The 20,594-nt window shown below is 35.6% G+C and overlaps 1 protein-coding gene across 5 annotated transcripts in view; it reads left to right on the top strand.

The window, feature by feature from the left end:
* Positions 1 to 6,977: 6,977 nt before the first annotated feature.
* Positions 6,978 to 20,594, top strand: part of ZNF217 (zinc finger protein 217) — a 31,126-nt gene continuing 17,509 nt past the window's right edge. The window contains exons 1-2 of one of the 5 annotated variants that reach the window (XM_016427984.2): positions 6,994 to 7,421; positions 19,179 to 19,444. The gene's annotated coding sequence lies outside the window, so the exon portion shown is untranslated. Of the gene's footprint in view, positions 7,422 to 7,543; positions 7,565 to 7,704; positions 7,904 to 8,395; positions 8,877 to 19,178; positions 19,445 to 20,594 lie in introns of those variants that run through there. The other 4 variants (XM_007475715.3, XM_007475716.3, XM_056812934.1 and 1 more) reach the window with 4 other exon arrangements.

Consider the following 20,594-nt stretch of genomic DNA (forward strand, 5'->3'; position numbering starts at 1 on the left):
TGCTTGATGTATTGATACTTCTCAATTATTAACGTAGAGTCCCTGACTTTAAAAAGGGGGAACATATTGGTTATTATTCCTCATAAATCCTTTCTTACTGACAAGATTAAGTTTGTGAGGATAGGGGCCATTATCTTTCCATTCCTTCATAGCCTACCTCCATCCAGTGCCTTTTATGCAAGAACTAAATAAATATTTGGATGGCTAAATGGATATCCAAATAAATTATGTGGTAAAGAGTATGTGTGTATTTATAATATAATTCTAATTATTCGAGTGGAATAATTGAGGCAATAGGTGAATAAGGTGATAATATTCTTTACTCTTGGTGGGATATAGCCTCTTATAATGGAAAGAGTACTGGATTTTGATTCAGGAAAGACCTGGAATTAATTTTGCAACTGTAAGGCCAAGGACCATTTACCTAATCTCTGAGCCCCAGCTTCCTCCTCTGTAAAAGGGGATAATAGTAATTAACATTATCTATATCAGAGAATTATTATGAAGATAAAATATAATTATGTATGTAAAGTACTTACAAATGTTAGTATTACTATTATTATTAATTCTATATAAAACATTTAGCCATCAAACTTACAGTAAGTATCCCAGTCACTTTTTGGACAGTAGGACCTCTGAGAACAAAAAGGGCTTACTGATTAGCTTATGTGAAACCTGAGCAAAAGATGATCAAATTAAACTAGAATGGGTGGGTCAAAGGGAGGTGGGGGAAGGGGAAAGGGGAGGGAAAGGTTGTGAAACAATCACCTGCAAATGATTTGATTCACAGTAGGTCACAGGATGAGAAGTCTCCTGATTTGAAGGCCACTGTTTTCCAATCTTTTAGACCAGTAGTTCTTGGTGTGTGTGTTAGCTTGTTTTTAAATAGTTTAAAATATGCATTTTAATAATTATTTTTCTTTTCAATTCTGTGTATTTTATTTTATGCATTTAAAACATTATTCAGAGAAGGAGTCCATGACAAAAAAAAAGTTAAAAATCCCTTTTTTGGACTACATAATGCATAATTGCTGGCCACAAGATAACAAATCAGTAGGTATCTTGAACTACAAAAGAAGGACTACAAAAGGAGGAGAGGATGTCAGATTTGTTTTGAGCTTATTCATTGTCTCTTCCTTCCAAAATGTAGGAGAAACATGTACTCAGAAGCATCAATTGTGAGTCACTATACATCATAAAAACAAAGTGGCTATTTTCCCTATGGTCACGTAATATGTTATCTGTTTATATGACACAACTGTGTAAGTATTTTTGATATGTATACCTGACCTCTCCAGAGACTTGCTATTAAGAAGAAAAGGGATTGAATACAAAAGAATAAAAATTTCTCCCAGTCTTCCTTTAAAGAGATTCTTATTTCAACATGTCATCAATTATTCTGATTTTTCTGTTTGATGTCTAAGACACTACAGAATTAAAGAGGGAGAAGAACAATACATTGAACAGAGAACAATACATTGAAGAATTGGATGGAATGGTAAAATTTGAATGTACTGTTCTCAATATTTCTCTACAAGTATCTTTTATGTATTATTTTGATGACTTTTAATTCAATTTAACACAACAAGACTAAGAACCTACTAAGGGCATTATCTTAACCTAGTTAGTGCCTTCTAAATGTGTGGATTTATATAATGTTTACTATTGCTTTTTCTTTAAAAAGTATTTGGGCACAAACTATATTTCTATCTCCCTCTGAGATTAACAGCACTTGCCATTTTAAAGAGGATAGGGACTGGTTTTGAGTTTTCAATTGCCTCTACAGAGAAATAGGTAGCCACCTTCTTTGTACCTTTAAGTCCTGAGAGATTTGTCTAAAGCATTGAGAGGTTACATGACTTACTCAGGTACACACTGCCAGTTTGTGTCAGAGGAAGGACTTGAACTCTTCTTGGTTGTAGGAGAATTCCCTAATCACTACACAACAGTACTTCTTTGCTATTTAAATAACTAATAATATGCTTTCCTTTCTTCATCAGTTATATTTATACTAGTAAAGCAGGATTGGTATCTAAATATTAAGAATCTCAGTGGCTTTTAAAGGATATATGGCATCCTTTAAGGTGTTAACACAGTCCTTTACTACTCCTTAAGTGTGTTAAAGTTGAAAGACAAAACTCTGGTCCCTCCCTTTTTCCTTTGCATTCAAAGAAGCTGCCCCTGGATGTGTTTCTTCCATCTGCTGCATTGTTCCTGGTACTGTGAGTATTTTGATTTTCTTTGCTTACAAAAATATTTCCTTTAGTTTATGTCTATGTGTGTCGGAGAGAGATAGAGTGTTTTATGGGAAAAGTTTTCCAGTAAATATTTGTTGAATGAATGATTGGATGAAGAAGAAATTTTGAAGAAAAAGGCTTCAATGGTGTCTTATTCCCTTGTGTCCCATTTGTTAGTCCTGCCCTATTTTGGTGCATTCTGCTAGGTTAAAGGGGCTGTCCCTGTTTCCTTCTCAGATATCCTTTGTAGTTTTCAAACACTGGCAGGGTATACCTAAATTTCCATTTTATTTTTATTATTTCTGTGACTTTTCAGCTTTTCCTGTTCTGAACACTGATTTCTTGCAAGTTATGTTCTTTTGTGGCAGTGTTGAAGCACTCCCAAGTATTTAAAGTTTCCAAAATGTTTTCTGGGAAGATTTTGTCACAAATTAAATGTTAATATGCACATAGGAGATTTTGTTCAAGAATCTAGTAAATCTTAAATGCAGCAAGTGGGCAAAGACATTATTGTTTTAGATTCTAGCTTCTGTTCTATTTAGTACCTGATGAGAGAACTATTATTCTACCTAAACAAGGTTACCTGGTGTATCACAAGGGATAAATCACAGTTAATGATGTGATTTCATAATCACCTGCATGCTGAGGTATCTCTTTGGGATTGCTTGTCTGTTTTGACAATTATGAAAAATTAGGGGAAGCTGATACTTAAAAGACATTTAAAAACTGAACCTTTTTGCATTTACTTCAGTAATTTAATAAGATTCTAGACTTAGAACTAGAAGGGGCACATTAAAGATTTTCTAGTTCAAACTCTCATTTTACAAATGGGTAAACTGAGGCTTAAATGTTTAATGACTTGTTTCTTCCACATCAAGCCACAAATCTTACCCTCTTAAAAATCTCTGCCTCAATATCAGCTTTTTAACTTCCTCAAAAAGGAACACTGATATTTTAATATTTTTTCTTTCTACATTTCTTTATATAGTATTTCTGTAGCACTCAGCTGGTTTTAGAAAAAGTATAGAAAGGTAAGATATTTCTGTAAGGACATATATATAGCAATAGCGAATAATAGCCAACATTTATAAACTTGTTTCAATAACTCAATTTCTATTTTGTAAAAGAATAATGAAATGCAATTCTTAGCTTTTCATATAAAATTCTGTTTTGGGGATTTAATTTTAATTTTAAGATTTCACCATTAGTGTTTAAAATATTAAATGCAAAATCAACAATCATTTAAATTTGTCATTAATGAATCATGATAATTTTCCAGATGCTAGAATACAGCCACATGTGTCTTGGAAATCTACTCCAGACAAATTGAGTTCTCTTTATGTCCAGCCTTTGCTAACTTTCAGACACTGGCAGGATTTTGCCAAGATTTTACAATTTTATCAGGAATTACTCCCAAAAGAAGGCTCTTTGTGATCCTTGGCTGCATGATAAGGATCAATAGAAAAAAGTAAAAAGATAATTCCATTGATATGATTAAATTTTTCTATTAAAAAAGCTAAACATTCATAATATAAATATGTATATTTGTAGGGAAAGGGAATTTTTTAGTGTTATTGGGAAGACAAATGTGGAGTTTGGGGAGTGGATAAAGAAAAACAGAAGTGTTTTTTGCTCAGAAAACAGAACATTTGGTTTCCATGCATTTAAATCACTTGTTACTATATAACTGAAACAATTATCTGCTGAAACATTTGTTTACTAACCCAAACTATGAAATGTTTTGACTTTGATTTTTGCTTAATTTTTGCACTATTCTCAATTAACAGCACTATTATGTTTATAGCATTTACAATTTCACAGTTCAAAGGTTAGAAATGAAGTGCAGGTACACTTGTCTTGTTTCCCTTGTTTTTCATTTCCTTGTGTTGTACATGTGGTTATTATTTTGGTAAGATATTTGCAATCTCCATAAAAATATCAAGCCAAGTATCTTGTTCTTTTTGAAACTTATAAACTAGACTTCATAATAATAGCAATTTTAAGAGCATAATCATAGCGGTCCAAAGTCAAAGTTAGAAAAACTTGCATTCAAGTCTTACCTCTGACACTGGTTGGCTGGTGACCCTGGGCCAGTAATTTAACCTTTGAATGCTGTAGGCAACTTTGTTACTACAAGTTACAGACAAGGTACAGACTTGTTTTGGTAGAAAGTTTTATCACCTGAAAGTTCCCTATAGGAGCTTGAGAGCCTATTCCTAAACAAGGCTCATACCATAGTAATTAAACTCTAGTAATGCTATTTTAAAAGTTAAAGGAAAAAGTGATAATAGAAATTCTCATGATCACTAGATTAAAAGGTTAATGTACTGGAATCAATCAAATAATCAAGTATGTATAAAGTGATTACTTATGTGCTAGGCATAGTGCCTGGTGATGGGATTATTAAACAAAAACAAAACAGTCCCTAATTCCAAGTCTGCAGTCTTAAGTGCAGAAACAAAGATGTGTCTATAAAAGAAGGTAATTTTTGAAGGGGAGATATATTAGCAGCTAGGAGGTGAGGGGATGGAGAGCAGGAATATCAGAAAAGACTTCTTGTAGAAGGTGATAATTGAAGGGAGTCTCAAAAGTAACTAGAACTTCTTAGTGGGGGAGGGAGAGAAAGAAAAAAGTGCATTTCCGGGATGGGGACATAAGATTGAGTGTTATATATGGGGAACTGTAAGAAAGCAAAATGTGGTTAGACTAGAATGCATCAAAGAGAAATAATATATAATAAAGTTGGAAAGATAAATTGGGGTCAAGTTGTAAACAGCTTTGAATACTAATCAGAGTATTTTACATTTGATCCAAGATATGATAGAGATTCAATGGAGTTTGGGGAGTGACAGCTCTGGACTGAGCTTTAAGAAAACCATTTTGGTAGCTGGGTAGATAGATTGAAATTGGCCAGAATTAAGAAATCTGGGATATAGATCAAGTCCTGGATCTGTTACTGATTAGTTAAAAATAAGTCATGTATTTGTTTACTTTCATAAAGGAATAGACAGACCAAGTATGATAGCAGCATATAAGCTCATTGCAAAAGGTCACATCTAACAAATCCTTTTCATTTGGTAAGAAAAAAAATCTGTTCTTTTTTATTTACTTAAGTTGATATTATCATTTTATCTTTTTGGGAGCATTTGAAGTTCTCTCATTATGGATGTACTAAGTTGGCCAAAAAACGTTTTGAATTATTTAGTGGTAGTATACCTCAACATTTTAAAAAATATTTATATTATGTTTTTGCTACACATTGTAAACAAATATTCATAGATTTAGAACTAAGAGATCATCCAATATAAGCTCCTTCATTTTACAGATGAGGAAACCAAGAACCAGAGAATGAGATTATTTTTCTCCCACAGTTTCTTCTTAGGGCTCAAAATGGGGAAATATCACAAAATATCCGATTCCGTATCTGTTTTTTACAGGTAAGAAGAGGTTGGGAAATACACTTTTGATTTGTTAATGAAAAAGAGAATTTGCTCCATTGGAGGCATCTTTGATGGGCTCTCTCCCCCCCACTCCTTCCCCTGTTATCTCAGGAGGATTTTTGGAGAGATGCTCCAATATCAAATCTTTTACTTAAACAAACACCTCATTTTAAAAATATTGTTTGAAGAGCTGTTCTGATGTGAGTCGGATATTCAGTATAAAATGAAAAATCAGGTAGCTCTGTGGGACAGTGTCTTACCCAAAATAAAATCTTTTCTCTAAAGCCCAAATTGTCAAAATAAGAATCATGGATTGCTAGCCATGTGCAGTTCTCAAGATAGACTTCGTGTTTTTTCAAACTTGCTCCTAGGTTTGTAACTTAAAAAAACAAAACTTTACTCCTATCGTATGGTTATAGATTTTCACACCCTTCCAAGGTTTATGTAAAGAGCTTTGTTTTTTTAGCCAATCGATTGGAAGTGCCATCTAGGCAAGGGAGTTTTTTTTTTTTGGTGGGTATACCTAAATGCTTTGATTCATAGTAGTCATCAACAAATTATGTAGAAATTTGAAGAATTGAACTGAATAGAGGCTTTCAGAACTGAATGAATTAAATGTATGTGTTAAAGATAGGATAGTTAGGTAGCTTGACCATTGATGAAAAATCTATTATTTACAACTATGGCAATGCCCAACTCACCGCGAAGAGAGCCATTACCAATAATTTTTTTTTTTAAGCACTCAGAATTCCTGGCTCTCAATTTTCTTTATCCTTTTACTCTTCATTCCAAACCCAACTAATGACACACCTTGCCGGGGGAGGGAGGCGGAGTGGTGAAAAAAAAGGGACAGGTCCCTTCTGAGTCTGCGCACTCCTCATTTTCCGTACCCCTTCCCGCTTTCTCAGCGCCCCCTCCGTCCTCCTCCCCCGCCCCTATTTCTACCTGTCACTTGAACTGCCGGGGCGCGCGCCAGGCCTCGTTGGCGCGCGCGCTCCGACCCTCCCCTTCCCCCTCTCTCCGCCCCTTCTCCTCTTCCTCCTCTTCCTCCTCCTCCTCTTTCCTTCTCTCTCCACCCTTAGAAGGTACGAAGTCAAGAACGTGTGCGCGACGCCGTCCCGGCCAGCCCTCGGGGCTCTGGGGCGGGCGGGTGTGGAGGGAACGCGCGGGTGTGGGGGGGGTCGCGCGCGCGGGCCATCACGTGGTGGCTGTGGGCGGGGCGGAGGGGGAGGAGAAAAAAGGGGAGGGGAGGGGGGGGACTCGGGGAGTAGAGGAGGAGGAGGAGGGCGGTGTTTGGGGAGCCTGAAGGGCGGAGCCTCGGCTTGCCCGAGCTGGTCCGGAGGAGGGGGAGAGGAGGCGGGGTGTCGGGGGTAGGCGATCCAGAGCGAGGAGGGAGCAACAGCTGCACCGTAACAATTTACAAACAATCCCCAACTGCAATGGAGAAGCCTGGGCTCCTCCACAGCAGCTTCCACAGCAGCAGCAGCAGCCTCCACAGCAGCAGCGGCAGCCGCAGCAGTAGCTCCAATAGCTCCTCCTCCTCCTCCACTACCACCTTCGTATCCTCCTCTACCTCCACCTCCTCCTCCTGCCCCCAGGCCCCGAGCCCCTCTGCCCCCAGTCAGTAGTTGCGTGTGGAGGATTAGGGGGCGCCCTTTTCTCTGCCCCGCTCACCGTCCTCACTCCTCCCCTGGCGTCCCCCACCTCCTCAGCCCAGCCCACCTTCGCCCTCCTCCCGCCTGAGGTGAGCCTACCCCAGGGGGGAGCGCCGGGGTGGGGGGCGGTGCGTGTGTGTGAAGGGGGGACTCCCCCTCACGATTTCACCCTTTCTCCTTCCTTTGGCAATTTGGGAAGGGGGCGTTGGAGTCTGGGGTTCTCGACGTTGGGGTAAGGACAGTCCACCTCCTTCCCCTATTTTGTGAGAAGTTGTGTGTTTGTTGGGGGGGGGGTCTCTTGGAGGAGGGGGTATCTAGAGATGATGAGTCCGAGACTGCCCAGGAGAGGAAGGTGGCACCGGGGGCAGGGCAGTTCTCCATGAGGTGTTCGCACAAAAGGCAGAGAAACTCCCTGTCTTCCCTCCCCTCCCTCCCTCCTTCCTTCCTTCCCCCTCCACCTCCTCTCCGCCCCCCACCCCCTGGCTCCTCATTCAAACCCTCAACTCGTGTGGTGTCAGTTTAATCCTGGCTGCCGCTGAGGGAGGAAATGGCAGAGGGGCAGGAGCGGCAGGTAAAGGGGGGCCGGCCAGGAGGGGGGAGGGGAGAAGGGGTGGGGAAGTCTCCTGGGGGGGGTGGAGATGGGCAGGGAGGGGGGAGAAAAGGGAGGGGGGAGGAGAAGGGAGGGATAGGGAGAGGAGCGGGGAAGAAATGGGGAAGAGAAAACATTTCCTCTGAAGTTCACTGTCTCTGATTTCCCCCCCCCCCCTTCTCTCCCCTCATTGCCTCCTGGCTCTGGTATAACCCCCCCATCCCCACGCTCCCTCGTGTAATATCTCTCGGGTCTCCTACCCCACCCCCACCCACCCCCTTATTTGATAACATCACTCCCCATTTTTTGTCCCTTTGGTGCCCCCCCCAGCTTCTTATAACGAGGAAGATTACACTGTTTAAATGTATGTTTGCGTTAATGTGTTTGAATAGCTATGTGTAAATACATTTTTACACTCGCACTATTTTAAATATTCAAAATGGCTTTTTTTTGGGGGGGTGAGGAAGTAGTTAACATTTCTTTGTAAGGGAGATGCTGATCCTAGGAAGGGTTAGTTGTGTGGCTCGTGGGGGGAGCTATTAATGAAAAGTTTATCGATCCGTTGTCAGTTTCTTTTTTCTTTATCTTTTCTTTTTTTTGTTTCACTGGGGTGCTTTTATTTATTTTGATGAGGTAGTGGGGAGTGTTTTGGGAGTTCACCCACCTTCTGATCTTCTGTGTGGCAGCGTTTTAATTGTGGATGGGTAGGAAGTTAGAAAAGCAAAACAATAAGCCCTAACAAGGCGTTAGCAACAACAATAGAGAGCTCTTTAAACAAGGAAAAATGAAATGCTCAACTGATTCAAGATACGTCTCGGTCATCTTTTAATCTATAGAAAACCTCATTAGGTTATGTTTTCTACTGCTTTTGGGGTGCTTGTTTCTGAAGATACTGAAATCTTCCTGCGTGTACTTTAATGAGCCTCTGTGTAATCTCTTCTGTGTGTGACTCCTTGTAAGTATTTGAATTGAAGTAATAGTTTTGAAGTGGTCTCTAGTACATAGCTATGCAGGTTATTGATTTACTGATGAAAAGCGTTTTGAAAAGGTTTCGTGTACTGTATGTATGTACGCAGGTTTTTAAGGAATCGCATGTTTTCTTTTAAAATGACCTTGAAAGCTTAAAGAATAACTTTATAACTAGTTCTAGTGGAAAGAAAAGGCAGAACAAGCTAGTGATAGAGACTAAGCTGAAAATAGAAATAGGAACTTAAGGGGTCGAAACAGTGAAATGTTAGCATAAAAGTGCAAAAAAGGGAAGTGTCTTTAAGGGGGTGAAGGGTAGATGAAATAATGTAACATCAAATAAAAGATAAAAGACTTTATTCATACTTTATTTGCTAAGCCTTAAAATGCAAGTGTGATATGATCTGGTAGATCCAGAGGAGGAAAACGTTTAACTACAAGTTGAATAGCAGGCAGTGACTTGCTGACCAATGATTGCATACTGTTGTTTGTTAAAGGTTTAGTTTTGTGTTTATCAAAAGTAGTAATAAAGTGCCCGGACAGTTGTCTGAAATGTTTTCGCTTCTTTTTTGGGGAAAGTTTCATCTTTTGGGAAATCTGGAATAAACCAAATTTTTCGAGTTTGAACCAATATTTTACGATTAAAGGGTAGGGCCAATGAAGTAGGGTAAACTGCATTCTTCCGCGGGTAGAAGGAGGGGTGAGGGTGGGGCTGGGGCTGGGAAAGCGGGGGAGTTTTTCCTAAAAGTTTAGTTACATGAGTAAGAAAGACCTGCCAAGTGTGATGTGCCAGTTCTTATTACTTTATCAATAGACTGTTTACTACGGTTTTAGAAACTGAAAAAATACTTGAGGATAGTAATATTTAGATTTAACATTTTGACCAGTTGTTACATTGTAGAATTTTAAGTCTAAAAAATTGTCTTCTGGAAGTTAGCCTGTAAGGACTTAAAGCTTTTCTCTTTAGTATCTGTTAAATAAATGGCAGTCATAATGGATTGATTGACTAGTTTGGGGTCATTAAATGGGTTCTTACATGTTCTAAAGTAGCTCACCTAATATATTTCTAGGTATTTTGGAATCATTATACTGTATATAGCTATTTAAGAACCATAGATGTGATTTAGTTCAGGTTGATTCAATTATGTCTTCATCGCTTTTGAGTTGGTTGAATGACTTGACATGAGATTAAGCACAACAAAAGAAAAGGCAGGGTAACAACAGCTGCCTTCCAGTACTGGAACACTAGTGGTCTTTGCAAGAAGGCCCTTTACCTTTTCTTTTGTCTGGTGTCAAGTAGTAAGTTTAAATGTTCACATACTGTACTTTGTCATGTAAAGCTATATACTATATTGATTGTATTACTTAAGATATATTTTTATCATACATTGAAAACAAGTGAGCTATCTAGTGTTTTAAAACTAATGTATATGAAATGACAAGTGCACAGTAGTAATCTCTAACTGCTTTTTAGGCAAAAAGTTGGACAAAGTTACCACTAGTTTGTACTTGCTTAGTTAATGTGTGCTAAGTACATTTAAGGTGTGTCCACCTCATGGCAGTTTAAGGATTTTTTTCCCTCTTCTGAGTAGTTAACTTTTGTTTATTCTAGACTGTTTTATTTTGTATTTTAGACAATTTTTTTGCTTTGATTATAATGGGGAAAGTCTGTTCCAAGTCTTGAAAATGAATTAACTGCCTTTTTAGCAGTTACATGTGCTATTAAGTTTCTAAAAAACAATGACTTGCCTAAAATAAATTCGGTTGTTGATAATTATGTGCAAAAAACCCAATCCCTTATTTATGTGAAATGGCTGAAAAAACAAGGTTAATAGCCTTCTGTGTGTTTGGATTTTGAATATTGGTTTGAAGTGGAAGATAGCCTTTTGAAAAAGAATTGCATGTCTATTTGCATGTAGGAGGAGGAAGTAGGGGGAAAAAGACTGACTTTATAGGTAAAGTACACATACTTTTTCCCTTAGAATTCAACTTCATTAAGGACTTTTGTCTTCATAACACCTTTCCTACCCTGAACAGTTTGACCTTTGCTTTTTTAATATCTTGTGAGTTTAGAAGTTAAAGGCTGTTGCATTTATGTAATTACCTTTCAATAACCAAAAGGGGGGGGGAGGGAAGCATCTAGAAATTCTGGTTAGAATAGTTTTTTTTCTTTTTAAAGAAATCTATTTTAGATATAAATAGATTTTTTTCAGTTATTGAGGTGATGGGGGTGGGCATAGGAGAGATGGAGGAAGGAGGTTATTATTAACTTGATGGGCATGCAGTCCTTTAGCACACAAGTATTCCATGTTTGTACCTCTGAATATTTTAAACTTGGTTTTCCTTTTTTTTTTTAATTAGGCCTTTTAAATAGTTGAGGATTAATCTGTTAAGTCCCTTAATAGAATTTCTTCATTTTCAGATATATACTTACTCCCCCCACTTTAAAACAAAAGAAAACACATTAAAAAAAAACACAATAAAAAAACCAACCCTTTCTGTATTGAAAGAGATATAAAAATGGTATGGTTTTGACCCAGCAGGGCTGCTCTTACTCAACGTTGGAGCTCTATTAATTCTAAGATGCTTGATTAGAACATCAGGGGACCTTATAAAATGTACTATTTTCTCACTATATAAACTTGTTATCTATAAATTGTGGGAAAAAATTGTTAATGAACTTTTGAACAGTTTTAATGGCACTTGAATATTTAAGACCATTCTGGCAAAGAAAGAATCTGCTTATCTGGCTTGCTTCCTAAAGCAGATAATTTTATGTTCTGAGTAAAGCTTCTAACATTGTTTCTACTTATTCACATTTCTGGTATTTAAACTTCCTAAAGTTGTCACACCCACTTGAATGAGTGATGCCAGTGCACACTAAATTGTGATTTTAAAGAGTTGTTAGGCAAGGCTTGATTAAATGTGATAATACCAACTGTTTAGCATATTTCTAACTTGCCATTTAAGGTTAATCCTTTAACGGTATATTTTACAAGTGGACTGGAAAGATGATGAGACAAGGTGAAGAATACTAAATTTATATTTGGAACTAGATTGTGAGCACCATGTTGAGGGTAGGAAGAAAGTTCTTTTAATCTTTGTCTTTTCCCTGTTTTTAACAAGGGGCTTTGCTTTTAGTTCCTACTTAAGTTTTCTTTACCATTTCATTAAGTAAATATGGGGATTGGATTTAGTAGTTACTTAAGCTTATGGTGATTTCAATTGTAGGAAAATATAAATTGACTTATCTTAGTTTTCACATTATTGTGTCAGCTTTCTCTCTCCCTTCCCCCCTTCCCTCTCCATCCTTAGCAAAAAATCTAAAATCTGGAAAGTAGTGCAGTATGGTTTTTGTTATGAAAGTAAAAAACATTTTTCTATTTCTAGCTTGAGTAGACCTAGTGAACATGTGGCTACTAATGGAAGTTAATTTACACATCTTTGCTTATCAAAAGAATTTCTTTTGTAACTAGGGTAAATGTAAATGGTCATATAGCTGGGATTTTTACATTTTGCCCATGGCAGCAAATATGTATTGAGCATAAGAATGACATTTTCTGAATCTAGGCATGGGAGAGTAAAACCTGGTATGTCACATGATTCTATTAGGTTATATGTGAGATTTTAGTGTTAGAACTGTTTAGTGAAATACAAATACAGAATTGCAACAGTTGGGTAATACTGAGAATTCCCCCCTCTAATGAAAACATTTTAAAAGAGCAACTTTATCTGTTTATACAGGGGAAAGGTCTTTAAAAATCAAACTTGATGGAGAATATGGAAAACTAAAAAAAAAACTTAAAAAAAATCCATTCTTTCATTTCTAATGCCACCAATCCATCATGAACAGGTTGACTTCCTCTGCAATAATACTGAATTGTTACTAAATAGGGGAAATCTCATGCATCAAGTTTCCATCAACATTTCTCTGTTTAGCACGACTAGAATGTTCATTAGACAAAAATTAAATAACTTTTTATTAGTTGGTTTTTCTGAATATTCTCATTAATTCCAAGGAATATGAAATAAAATATAGGTTCCTGGAAGTTTTGGTCCCCAGTTTGGTCATTTTATGATAAAATTGTGCAATAAGACTACTATTATTACTAAAAATAGTTAAACCATACAAAATGAATTAGACATATTCCTCCAGTTATTTTCTTTATTTCTCATTAAGTCTTTGGAGAACAATTCTATGCATATTTCAAAGTGCTAATACAGAATCAGATTTTCTTTTGGCTTTCACATTTATTTCTCTATTTTGCTTTTTAAAAATTAAAAAAGTAATGTCCTGTAGATAGAGCTTATCAGTGTTTCTGTTCATTTTTACCAATCATTACTAATGAGGATATACATAATGTCATCCTAGTATTCCAATTTCTTATAGACCAATATACTAATTGTGGCATCTAAGGGTGGGTGGTCACTCATAATTGAGATGTATAAATGTGAATATGAATAATTTTACCTATTTGAAAGAATTTTTCAATTCAGACTTGAATATTTTCTGGTTCCAATGCACAGAGTTTTAAAAATTCTAATATCTACAACATATTTAAATTCCCTTTTGATTTTTTTTTTGGTGGTGATTCAGGCTAAATATTTCTAAATTTACATAAGTAAAATTCCAGTTCTAGCAGTAATGATGTGGGTGAAGAGAGGAATGATGTTTTGTAATATGGATATTTCAAAAATAGTTTACTTTCATTATATGTACCAGAGGAAGAACATTTTCAGTGTTGTGTACTACATTTACACGGAATGCTAATAGTTATCTTCAATCATTGACATGAAAGGAAGGAGACACATTTTTTCTTATTTTTCAAATTGAAATGGTTAGTTGAAAAAGGGTCAAGAAACTTAGTCTTCATATTAGTACTACTCCTCCTCTAAGTGGAGGAACTTTTTGGACTTAACCTACCTTGTGTTATTGAATGGGTATTGTCTATAACTACTAAATAAAGCTGAGACACTTGTTAAATCAGTTCTGTTGCAGTAATTATATTGTCTCCTGAAAAGGAATAGAACTGTGCTATGAAAATGTGAAGTTCATAAGTGGCAGTTTATAAAACTCTAAATCTTGTGGTTTGCTTATCACATATTTTTTTTTCCAAACCCTTACCTTCTGTCTTAGAACCAATACTGTTCCAAGGCAGAAGATGGTAAGGTTTAGACAATGGGGGTTAAGTGATTGCCCAGGTCACAGAGCTAACAAAGTTTCTGAAGTAACATTTGAACCCAGGACTTCCTGTCTCTAGGCCTGACTCTCAATCCACAGAACCACCTAGCTGCTCATGTATTTTAATTTTGGGGAGAGAAGAAATAAGTGTAGGTAGAAGTATATTAAATATTACACTATTATATTGTGTTAAAGCAACTTCCTAGGTTTTTAACTTCATTTTATCCCATTTAGCATTCTTCTTAAACAGGTTAAATAGTGGTATAAAGGTTATTCCCAGAAATAGTTTTGTTTTTTTTTTGGCTTTTAAATAAACTTGAATAATATATATAATAATATATAATATATAATATATAATAAACTTGAAAATAAACTTAAATAAACTTTTTAGTAACTTTTATAGTGTTTTAAGGATATGTTTTATGAAGGAGTGTTAAAAATAGCAATTCCTTACAAATTAAGAAATTTGCAGTGTGGTTATTACTATTATAGGAAATAAAATAAATATTTAAAAATAATTCAGTTCAGGTCAGATTTAATTTTATAGAGAACCTCATAGTCTAGATAATGTGACAATTCTAATAGTCTCTAATCTTATCTCTAAACTTTACTAGCTTGATTATAGTAAAATAATACTTTATGCCTCCACCTAACTTTACAACTGAAACTTTTATTTGCATGTAAGTTCAAGAAAACAAGAATGGTTTTCTGTAGAATCTTCCTAGTTCTCCATTAGTTTTGATAGAATAAATCATAATGTCCTGTATCAACTTTGAACCTTATGTATTCTCCTTTTTAAATCTTATGTATTTTTCCTTAGCTAGCTACATTAGGAATGTGAGCTTATTCATTTGGCCCATGGGTTGTGACCTTGATGATTTCCTTGAAATAGTGATGAATGATTTAAAGTTACAAGTTTACTGATTGCCACTGTAGATTATGAAGTTGTTTCTCTATTTGTCAGACTGAGAAAAATACATATAGCATATTCTACTGTCATGCAAAGGAAAGGACTACTTTTGGAGAAGCTGCAAATTGCATATCTAGAATTTGTAGGTATTTTTACACTCTGAGGCTGAAAATGAGATAGGCAGACAGTGACAGTTTGTTAAAGTTCTAATGTCTTGAGGCCTAATTTAAAATATGCATGCATAATACATACATATGTACTCTAATGTCCTAGGTGCTTTTGGTACATACACAGTTATGTGACAGTCTTGTGGTTTTTTTGGAGGGGAGTTGTTTGGTCTCTTCAGTGATTTTGGAAAAATAGATTGTATTTTCCTTAATATTCTTAACAGGAGATTAAATTTGAGACAATGTTTATGTATAGTAACTTTAAAAGTACATCTTAAAGTAAAAAAAGAGCATGTTCAAATACAATGATCTCTGCAATAAAATTACAGCATTAATCACATGTGTGGAAGAAGTATACATTTAGAAGAGCTTATTTTGAAATTATATTTATTGAAAGATTTAAACATTCTTCTGAAAAAACTAGTGTTTTTATTGTTAATACCGATAAAGATATCAAATAGCTAAACAAATTCTCTCCATTGTAGAAATTGAAGAGATCTCTGCTGTAACTTTGTAACTGGCTTTAAAATTTAAGAGCTTGGTAATTTTCTTAGAAGTTTTATTCTTTGAATTGGAGTATGTTTCAAGTATAAGGAATTTAAATATCTAGTGCTACTTTTAAGAGTAGATAGAGTGCAGTGGAAATTCTTACAGAAATCCTTGCCACTTCTGAAAATGAGCACTAATGGGCCTATTCACAAGGCTTTTAATAGATGTCAATTTCATTCTAATTATATAAAAGATAGACTTTAATTTACTTAGGGAGGCAGTATGGTAAAGGAAAGAACAGAACACACTAGCTTTGGAGAAATACTACATTTCTGATAACAAACTGACTTTGGAGCAATTCACTTAATGTCCTTGTGTCATGAACTTTCTTAACTACCATCTCTAGAAATTCAGGATTCCAGGATCTAGATTCTGTGAACTTCAAAATAATGGTATCTTAGGTAGCAATATAAATAGAAATCAAAGATGAGAATTGTTCATTATTCATTTATTTTCTTGTGAAAAGGGACAAATGAAGTTTGCTTTCTAAAGTGAAGGAAATAATTTTAAAAATTGTAGTTCGTACTGCAATATATAACCTGGTATATTCTGAATAATGAAAGCTGATACTTTTATAGGGTTGTCCTAAAAGTCTTAGTTGGAATTATAGTAAAACCTTTGGGACAACCTTTATAGTGCTTTTGTAGTAGCACTTTACATATCTTCACCACAACCTGGTAAAGTAGGTACAAGTGGTAATTATCCCCATTTTAAAGATTACAGAATAAGGCTCAGAATTGAAATGAATTGCTCCACAGTGTAGCTGTTGTCAGAGTTGACTTGAACCCAGTGTTCCCCAATACCAGTTAGTTGTAAGGCTCTTTCATTACCCCATGTTTTGCCTTACCTCCCCCCCCCCCATCTTTTTCATTACATCTGTTTAGCTGTGCTTCAGAAATACTGCAGGTGTCAGCAATGTGGCAATCAGATTAATTTGTTATACTAAGACCTGCCCAAATTGTGCTTTTCATCAAACATTGTGCAATTTTGCATTTGTTGATTTTAAGATCTACGGATTCAGAATTACTGGTATTATAATTAGTAATGCATTAGTTTATAAAGAATTAATCTAAGAGAAGTAGCTTAATTTTCAAGTACTTTATATATATTTGATTTCAAAGAATATGTTATAATATAAAAAATTTTGTTTCCTTTTATTTATGTTGGAATTATTTAAATAAACTATTAGATATCATAGTGTGCAGTTATTTTGGTTAACCACATGCCTTCGGTGTCATAAGATATAAGGCTGAAAGTAAAGTACCTTCTTTTACTTCAGCCTTAGTATCTTGTATAATTGGAGGTTTTTTTCTTAAGTTACTTCAACAAACTTAAGCAAAATTAAGCATCTACTCTGCAAGGCACAGGGTCTGTAACCCTGAATTAACATATAAAATATTTTACATTATATTTTCTTTTCTCCCAATTCAAATTATCCAAAAAGACCATTTAGTTTCTCAAAAGACCAATACAATTTAGGTTATGTATTACACATGTGGAAAATCTAATGAATCTGGTGATTGGGGCATATGCCACCATTTAGTAGACTGTTAATTGTATTTTCTTAGAATTTTCAGATTATTTTTAAGCAGTTAAACTGTTGTTTTGAAGCTCTGCTATATTCATATTGTTAAAGGTGTTCATTCTTTAGTGGTTTGTTTGGCATGTCAGTGATATGGATTTTAAAGTATGCAGTAATGTTATAATTCAAAGATTTGATTTCTAAGTACATGCTAGAATTAATACTGACTTGGTTTTGTGTGTGTATATGTCTTTTTCATGGGATTGAAGTAAAGTAAAATTGTCTTTAGGAATTTGATAGAGTACTGATTGTAAACTATTTTATAGCAGTTTTAGAGTATGATTTACTTTTTATAATATTCTAGGAATACCAAGTGTAAGATGGCAGCCACAAATAGTAGAGAAATACTGATATGTTTCAGTTTATCAAAATTTGATTTTGGGGATATAGACTTTTCCTTTCTGCCACTAATATAAAAACAAGATCTAAATACCAGTATAGTATATAAAGTCTGATGACCCTCCCCCCCAATAATACACACAAAAAAGAACAATATGTACACACAACTTCCTTTGAAGAGTTCCCCCTCTCTCCCATACTCTCCTCCTATTTTGGTTAGGTTGACTTTTTTTTTTTAATGAGGAGTGGGACATAGAAAGAGGACTGATTTCTGCAATTGTAGTCAAATCTAAATGATATGAAACTAGTAGAGTGACCCATTTATTTAGAATGTTATAGAATGTTAGCAGTGACCTTTAAGATATTTTATACAACTCTCCCTTTATTTTCAGATGAACAAAACAAGGCCCAGAGGATAGAAGTTACTCTTGCCCAAGATCATATTACTAGTTAATTTAAGGAGTTTGGGTGAGGGAAGCTTTCACAGTCCAATGTTCTCATTATATAGTCTCTCTTCCTCTCTCATTTATGATGTAGAGCAACCAAGTTTTCTATGCAAAGCATTTTCTACCTGTTCAGGGACTGACAGGTTATCCTCTTTAAACTTTTTACCTAAATTATGTAATACTAACAGATTTTAAAAATATCATATTTATGGCTTGAGTATTCCCAAATTATTAAGAAAAGGGACTAGATCTGTGATTTCATTAGTATAGGCAAGTCTTAGCTGAGGAAATTACTTCTTTTTTTTTTTTTAAACCCTTACCTTCCGTCTTGGAGTCAATACTGTGTATTGGCTCCAAGGCAGAAGAGTGGTAAGGGCTAGGCAATGGAGGTCAAGTGACTTGCCCAGGGTCACCCAGCTAGGAAGTGGCTGAGGTCAGATTTGAACCTAGGACCTCCCATCTCTAGGCCTGGCTCTCAATCCACTGAGCTACCCAGCTGCCCCCAGGAAATTACTTCTTAACAATGCTGGGAGCTTAGTTTTAGAGTTACCTAGAGTTGTGCTGTCAAACACTCAGGCATATAACACACTTCATGTGCTTGAATCATATTAAAATGTAATTGGAAGATATTTAACAAAATACAACTGGACATAGGTAATGTTAATTAATATATGGCTTCCTAAGTCATTATGCAGACAGGGATCCTTATGCTTGATTTAGTTGCCCTTGTTTGTATTTGAATTTAATACCACTAACCTAGAGCACTGAGAGATTATGTGTAAGTATCTTGTCTAGGGTTAAATACCCAAATTACCGGCCAGAGATTATACTTGACCTCTTTTGGTCCTTCCAGGCCTTCATCCAGCATACCAAATTTCCTTTTTTTTTTTAAAGGATTGTGTCTGAAGTATGGGTTGACAGTGGAATTATGGAAAAAGCAGTAAGCTGGGCCTCTGGAGATCCTGGGTTCAAGTTCTAGTTCTGATAAGAACCTCTTGTTACCATGTCATTAAACTATTTGAGTTCCAAACTCCCTAGGGGGTCTTGTTTTTTTGTGGGGATTGTGCATTATAAACCTGAAATTACTATATAATTGTAATTTGTTATTAAATCTAGGGAATTGCATCAGCATTGGATTTTCAAATTGAAGGGTCATCAAAAAATGTCTAGTCTAAATTGCCTACTTGACAGATGAGGAAACTGAGGCACATGACATGGAAACTTTTCAAGAATTTGTGGCAGAGCAAAAACTAGAATCAGGTGTCCTGAATATATTAAGTACTGAATACCAAATACAAAGTGGCCTCCATTATGTATGCTATGGAACCTTCTACCAATTTTTTTGGGATTTCTACAGAGTAAAGGCTGAAGCATTAAGCTAGGTATTTTCAGTTTAATAAGCATTTATTAAGGATTGTAAAAATGCATTGTGCAAGACAGTAGGTCAGTAAAGAATAAACATGACATAATCCTTTCTCTCTAGAATATTATGGTTAGTAGTTTGGTAAGGTGCACATTACAAGTTAACTTGTAATGAATGTGAAAGGGGTCAACCATGGGTGAGAGATTGGGGAGGAAAGAGATCACTTTTAACTGGGGGAGTTACACAATGTGTTTTATCAAGGAAGTGACAACTGATCTGGAACTTAAAGAAAGAGGATTCAGATAGATGTTGAAGGACTTTATTACGCAGAGGCTAGGAAGTGTTTGGCTCAAATTACAGTGTGGAAAGGCAAGTTCTAAGTCCTGAGGGATCAATGAGAGTCAGTGGGAAGGCCTTTGAATGCCAGGATAAAGACTTCATATTTTGTCTAATAGGTAAGCCATAGAGAACCACTGAGGGCCATTGAATTAAGGAAAGGATTAGAATTATTTACAGACTAATATTTTTTGCTTTATGAAAAGTAAATTGGAGAGTAACTAGAGACCAGATAGGCTATTTAGCATGGCCAAAGTGAGTGATTAAGAGGGACCTGAATCGCAGTGGTGGAAATAGAAAGTAAATATTGCTGAAGGAGAATTGAAAAGACTTAGCAATTGATTGGTTTTATGTGAGGAAGAGGGAAGAATAAAATATGTTCCTATGGTTTTGTGCTTAAATGGATAAGAAAATAGTGATATTCTCTTCTGAGAGAGGGGGAAGTAGAATGGGCAGGCTTAAATGGGTAAATGAAGGGCACAGAATCACTGCCCAAAAGACAAATAATTGGTACTATTTAATTTGCTTAAAATGCTCAAATTTTAGTGGATTCTTAGCCTAGAAGTTGTAAAAGGAAGTGGAGTAGGATAGAGGATAGACAGGAACATTTGTTTCTTGTGGAATGGCTATTCTAGTAAACATAAAAATTTTTGGAAAGAATTTTTTAAAATGTAATTTTCTACATATTAAATATATCTTATATTAAATACAGATTTCATCATTAGAATTGAATTTATACACTAAAGATTAACTTAAGTCAAAAGTTTCTATCCAAAGGCAATAATCTCTTTAAAAATTATTTCTCCTAGCCAGTGCCTAATATGGATTGAAGT

Source organism: Monodelphis domestica, chromosome 1, assembly GCF_027887165.1.
Source record: "Monodelphis domestica isolate mMonDom1 chromosome 1, mMonDom1.pri, whole genome shotgun sequence".
In the NCBI taxonomy this organism is placed as follows: Eukaryota; Metazoa; Chordata; class Mammalia; order Didelphimorphia; family Didelphidae; genus Monodelphis; species Monodelphis domestica.